Source organism: Hemiscyllium ocellatum, chromosome 2, assembly GCF_020745735.1.
Source record: "Hemiscyllium ocellatum isolate sHemOce1 chromosome 2, sHemOce1.pat.X.cur, whole genome shotgun sequence".
Taxonomy (NCBI): Eukaryota; Metazoa; Chordata; class Chondrichthyes; order Orectolobiformes; family Hemiscylliidae; genus Hemiscyllium; species Hemiscyllium ocellatum.
The window spans coordinates 121,925,782-121,932,615 of NC_083402.1; positions in this window are offsets into that span (position 1 = coordinate 121,925,782).

Below are 6,834 nucleotides of genomic sequence, written 5' to 3' on the forward strand. Positions count from 1 at the left end.
ACACTACAGGTGACCCCATTGTACTATATACACACACAGACAGACAGACATACACACTCACACAGACCCTCTCTCATACGCTCACACATACACTTCCACTCACACCCTCTCACAGACTTATACCCCTTTACACACACATACACACTCTCTCACAGACGCTCATAAACTCCCCCCCCCCCCCCCAACACACACATGCACATATACACATATAAGTTTGTGGGGTGAATTTGTACTTGCAGAATTACATTTTACTTTGCTCAAAAACTGCATGAATCCATATAAGAGCCTGTAAATCTGTTTTTTAGATTAGAATCAGTCTGACCATTGTGGCACAGACAGCCTCACAGGGAAACTCGCACCTTTAATACGTTATCTGGGCCGACATGACACCAATTGTTAAAGTTCACTTGAGAATGTAACTTTTAAAAAAAAGTTTTGCAATTTACATATGAAAAAACTGAAAATAACATGGTCATTCTAAAAGATTTGGAGATGCCGGTGTTGGACTAGGGTTCTCCACAACCACCTGATGATGGAGCAGCGCTCCAAAAGCTAGTGCTTCCAAGTAAACCTGCATTCTAAAAGATGAGAGACTTAACAAACAATCCAGGTCTTTTTCAATATATAATTTCAGTTACATCACATGTAATCTTTTGCTATAAATTCTGTGTCTTACAATCTTATTCTCCACAACCACCTGATGAAGGAGCAGTGCTCCAAAAGCTAGTGCTTCCAAATAAACATGTTGGAATATAACCTGGTGTTGTGTGATTTTTAACATTATACACTAAGAGAAAGTGAGAACTGCAGATCAGTCAAAACGTGTGGCACCAGAAAAACACAGTTGGTCAGGCAGTATCCAAAGAGCAGGAGAGTGGATGTTTCGTGCATAAGGTCTTCATCCTGATGACCGTTAATAGCAAACATTTAAAGAGTGTAACAACAGAAGAAACTGCAACAATTGTTCACTCCTGAGAGGCACAAAAACAAAACAGGAAAAGTGGCCTGAATATGGTAACAAGGAAAATTAGGTATAGTATTAGATCCAAGAAAGGGAATTACAAATTGGCCAGAGAATGCAGCAGACCTGAGGGACAGTTTAGATATCAATAAAGCAGGTTGAAGGGATTGATTAAGAAGATGGAAATAGATTACGTGTGTGGAGAATATACAAACTGATTATGGAGAATATACAACTGGAAAAGCCTCAATAGCATTATGAAAAGAAAAAGATTAGTGAAGACCAATATGGGTTCTTTACAGTCAGAAACAGGTGGAAATTATAACAGAAAGCAAAGAGATAGCAGACGAATTAAGTATATGTTTTTGTATTGTCTTCAACAAGGGAAGACACAAATAACCATCCAAAAATGCTGGAGAACACAAGACCCTCTTTACATACTGGATCTGTATCCCTCTTTCTCTTCCGATTCATGTATTTGCCTAGTTGTTTCTTGAATGTTGCTATTGTGCCTGCTTCCACCCGAAGAAGGTTTATACCCGAAACGTCGACTTCTCCACCTCCTGGTGCTGCCTGGCTTGCTATGCTCGTCGAGCTTCCTGCTTGTCTAGTTTGGACTCCAGCATCTGCAGATTATTTTGGCTCCACCACCTCCTCTGGTAGCACATTCCAGACACTCACCATCTGTTGTGTGAAAAACATGTCTCGCACATCTCGTCTATACTCCACCCCCCCCCACCCCACCCCCACCACCAACCCCCTCCCATCGCACCTTGGATTTGCGTCCCTCAGTAATTGACTTCTCCACCCTAGGAAAAAGGCTCTTACTTTCCACTTTATCCATGCCATTCCCAATCTTATAAACTTCTATCAAGTTGCTCCTCAATCTTCTGCGCTCCAGTGAATACATACCCAGTTTATTCAACCCTTTTTCAACTCTTAAATCTCCCAAAATAGGCAACATCCTGGTAAACCTTTTCTGTATCCTCTCCAAAACATCCACATCCTTCTGGTTATGTGGTGACAATTTTATGCAATGTGCCCAGTGTGGTCTAACTAAAGTTTTATAAAGCTACAGCATAATTTGTCTGTTCTTATACTCAATGCCCCTTCCAATGAAGGCAAACATACCATAGGTTTGTTTACTACCTTATCTACCTGTATTGCTACCTTTAGTGATCTCTGGACCTGCACACCCTCTGTATATCATGGTTTCTGCCATTCTCTATAATTTCCACATGTACTTGACCTTCCAAAATGCATCACCTCACATTTGTCCGGATTAAACGCCATCTGCCATTTTTCTGCCATGCCTCCAACTGATCTATATGTCCTCTGACTATCCTCCTCACTATCTGCAACTCCAGTGTATGTATTGTCCGCAAACTTACTAATCAGACCAGCTATGTTTTCCTTCAAATTATTTTTGTAGATCACAAACAGCAGAGGTCCCAGCACTGATTCCTGTGGAACACCACAACCCACAGCCCTCTATTCTGAACAGCATCCTTCCACCATTAACCCTCTGTATCCTATGACTAAGCCAGTTCTGTATCCAGCTTGCCAACTCACCACTGATACCATGTGACTTCACTTTTTGTACCAGTCTGCCACGAGGGACCTTGTCAAAAGTTTTACTGAACTGCATGTAGACAACATCAACCACTTTTCCCTCAAGAATCGTCTTTGTCACCTCCTCAAAATCTCAATCAAGTTATTGAGATACGACCTTCCCCACTCAAAACTATTCTGTCTATCGCTAATAAGTCCATTTGCTTCTCAATGTATATAGATCTTGTCATTTTGCTACCACCAACATGAGACTCACAGGCCTGTAATTTCATGGATTTTCCCTGCTATCCTTCTTAAACAATGGGACAACATTGGCTACTCTCCAGTCCTCTGGGGGGATTGTGGCTGAAGAGGATACAAAGATGTCTGTCAATGCTCCAGCAATTTGTTCTCTTTCCTCCCTCAGTATTCTGGGATAGTTCCCATGAGGATCCAGGAACTTATCTACCTTAATACTTTTTAAGACCACAACACCTCTTTCTTTTTAATAGCAACTTGGCTTAGAAGTTCTTTACTCCCTTCCCTGACATCATTCTCTACCAATTCCTACTCTTTGGTGAATACCGGCACAAAGTATTCATTTAGGACCTCACCTACTTCCTTTGGCTCCACACATAGATTCTCTCCTTTGTCCTTGAGTGGGCCAACCCTTTTCCTGGCTACCCCCTTATATATGTGTAAAACATTTTGGGATTCACCTTAATCCTGTTTGCGAATGACTTTTCATGATCCCCTTTATTCCTTCTAATTCCTTGTGTTTTATCATGAGAGTAACTATATTTAGTCTTCCAAAGTGCTCTGTCTTGCTGCCTGGACCTCTCTTTATCCATAGTCTACTGCATACACACTGTCTCTAGACTCTGGTAGAGCTTTTGGTCTCTTCTAGTTCTCTCTACATAATCATGAGACTCTATACATCATTATACACGATCATCATTATTCATTCTGCTCATGTCTCATTACTCTACACTCACTCAAGATGGTAAGTAGCAGATTTCTGGCAGCCATTCCCACCTGCTTGGCGCTTAGCATGAGCCATGTCTCCAACAGTCCTGGTCTGTTACATCCTCCAAAGGCTGCCGAGACAGTTTTGATATTGTCACTCCAAGCCTAATCATGTATGTACATTCATGGAAGTGACTATTTCTCTGCGCTAGTGGGGAGGGTACAGGGGAATGATGTGACAGTGCATCCGTAGAGTATCATCATTATCCTCAGAGATGAAAAGTTGGATTGTGGCATAGTGTGGGATACATGCCTCCCAGTTACAAGGATTCATAGTGAAAAATACTCAGAATTAACTTGAGGGTTATGCAGAATTCCACATCCCAGTGTAATGTCCTGCGTGTCTTCCAGTTCTTAACACTAAGTCGAAGATTTCTCACTCTGTTGTCTTGACACTTGGACCTTGCCAAAAACTGAATGTTTGGCCTGCTCATCAGCTGAGTAGTCCATTTCGCTCTCTTCAGAGGTCAGTAAATGGATGTCGGAGACAGTGAAACTAGGCTTTGAACACTCTCCGATATTGTGCATGCTTTTGCCCTGCAGGCAGACAGAAGGGTTGAGTATCAATTTAATTGACAGCAAACCTCTTGAAAAGCATACATGATTATGACAATGAATACCATCTCCCACTCAATGCTACAATCTCCTGCAACTTGTGCAACATTCACAACATAAATTGTCTTCCACACCTTCCACATGTTACATTAGGTTCAAGTTCAGAAGAAAGAGCCTTGTCCACACACACACACACACACACAACCTGGCCTATTCCCAACATTTGTACCCTTAAAGGGTCCGATGGAGGCTCCTCCAAAATGATACAAATTTTACTTCCTTTAAGAATTTGTGTGGCTGAGAAACAATCCAGCTAATATGTATTAATGATTGAGATGAGGGATGGAATGTACAGTCTACAAGTTTGCAGATGACACAGAGTTGGGTGGGAGGATGAACTGTGAAGAGAATGCAGTGATGCTTCAGTGTGATTTGGACAAGTTCAGTGAGTGAGAAAAATTCATGACAGATGAAGTAGAATGTGGATAGATGTGACATTACCCCCTTTGGTTGCAAAAACAGGAAGGCAGATAATGGCAATAGATTGGAAAAGGGGGAGGTGAAATGAGACCTGGGTGTCCTTGTACATAAATCACTGAAAGTAAGCATACAGGTCCAGGGAAGACAGCAAATGGTATGTTGGCCCACTTGGCAAGTGGATTTGAGTACATGAGCAGGGATGACTTGCTGCAATTGTACGGGACCTTGGTGAAATCACATCTGTAGTATTATGTGCAGTTTTGGTCTCCCAATCTGAGGAAGGATGCTCTGGCAACGAACAGAGTGCAATGAAAGTTTACCCGACTAATTCCTGGGATGATGTCTGAAGAGAGACTGAATCAGTTAGGACTATATGCACTGGAGTTTAGAAGAATGAGGAAGGAATCTCATGGCAATCGATAACGTTTTAACAGGACTGACAGGATAAATGCAGAAAGGATGTCCCTGGTGACTGAGGAATCCAGGACCACGGTTCACAGTCTAAGAATATAAGGTAGCTCACTTAGGACTGAGATGAGGAGAACCTTTTTCAGCCAGAGAATGGTGAGTGTGTGGAATTTTCTATCACAGAAAATGATGGAGGCCAAAATACAGAATGTTTTCAAGAAGGAATTGTATATAGCTGTTAAAGCTAAGGGGTCAAAGGGTATGGGGGAATTGGGGTAATCAGTCACCCTTGTTTTGGATGGTGAGGAAGCTTGAAGGGTTGAATAGACTACTTCTGCTCGTACATCTTATGTTCTTATGGCAGCAGATGCATGGAACATCCCCACCTGCAAATTCTCCTCCAAGACTCTCACCATCTTGACTTGGGTCTGCATTGCCGTTACCTCAGTGTCACTGGGTCAAAATCCTGGAACTCCCTTTCTAACAGCAATGTGGATGTTCCTACACTACGTGGTTGAAGAAAGCATGGCTGGTGTGTTAGCCCTATTTTTGTGTGAATTGTTGTTTCCTTCTTAAATTAAAAAAATCCAGATGATTTCACGATTTTAGCAGACAATTGTGATTTACTGACATCAGGAATTTGTTCACAAATTAGTGGTATAATGGACAGTGAAGAAGATTATCTAAGATTACAAAGAGATTGTGATAAATTGGGTCAATGGGTTGAGGAATGGCAGATGGAGCTTTAATTGGAGAAAGGTGAGGTATTGCATTTTGATAAAACAGACAAGGGCAGGACTTGTACAATTAATGGTGGGGCCTGGGTAGTGTAGCAGAGCAGAGACCTTACAGTTCAGGTACATCATTCTTTGAAGTTTGCATCACATGTAGACAGGGTGGTTAAGAAGGTGTCTAGCATGCTTGCTTACATTCTCAAATCTTTGAGTAAAAGAGTTGGGATCTGAAAATGTGTTGCTGAAAAAGATGAGGAAGGCCGGATCCAAGGAGCAGGAGAATCGACGTTTCGGGCATGAGCCCTTCTTCAGGAATGAGGAGAGTGTGTCAAGCAGGCTAAGATTAAAGGTAGGGAGGAGGGACTTGGGAGAGGGGCGTTGGAGATGCAATAGGTGGAAGGAGGTCAAGGTGAGGGTGATAGGCCGGAGTGGGGGTGGGGGCGGAGAGGTCAGGAAGAAGATTGCAGGTTAGGAAGGTGGTGCTGAGTTCAAGGGTTGGGACCGAGACATGGTGGGGGGGGAGGGGAAATGAGGAAACTGGAGAAATCTGAGTTCATCCCTTGTGATTGGAGGATTCCTAGGCGGAAAATGAGGCCCTCTTTCTCCAGCCGTCGTATTGCTATGGTCTGGAGATGGAGGAGTCCAAGGACCTGCATGTCCTTAGTGGAGTGGGAGGGGGAGTTGAAGTGTTGAGCCACGGGTGGTTGGGTTGGTTGGTCCGGGTGTCCCAGAGGTGTTCCCTGAAATGTTCCGCAAGTAGGCGGCCTGTCTCTCCAATATAGAGGAGGCCACATCGGGTGCAGCAGATGCAGTAAATGATGTGTGTGGAGGTGCAGGTGAATTTGTGGCGGATATGGAAGGATCCCTTGGGGCCTTGGAGGGAAGTAAGGGAGGAGGTGTGGGCGCAAGTTTTGCATTTCTTGCAGTTGCAGGGGAAGGTGCCGGGAGTGGAGGTTGGGTTGGTGGGGTGTGGGGACCTGACGAGGGAGTCACGGAGGGAGTGGTCTTTTCGAAACACTGATAGGGGAGGGGAGGGAAATATATCCCTGGTGGTGGGATCAATTTGGAGGTGGCGGAAATGACGACAGATGATACGATGTATATGGAGGTTGGTGGTGT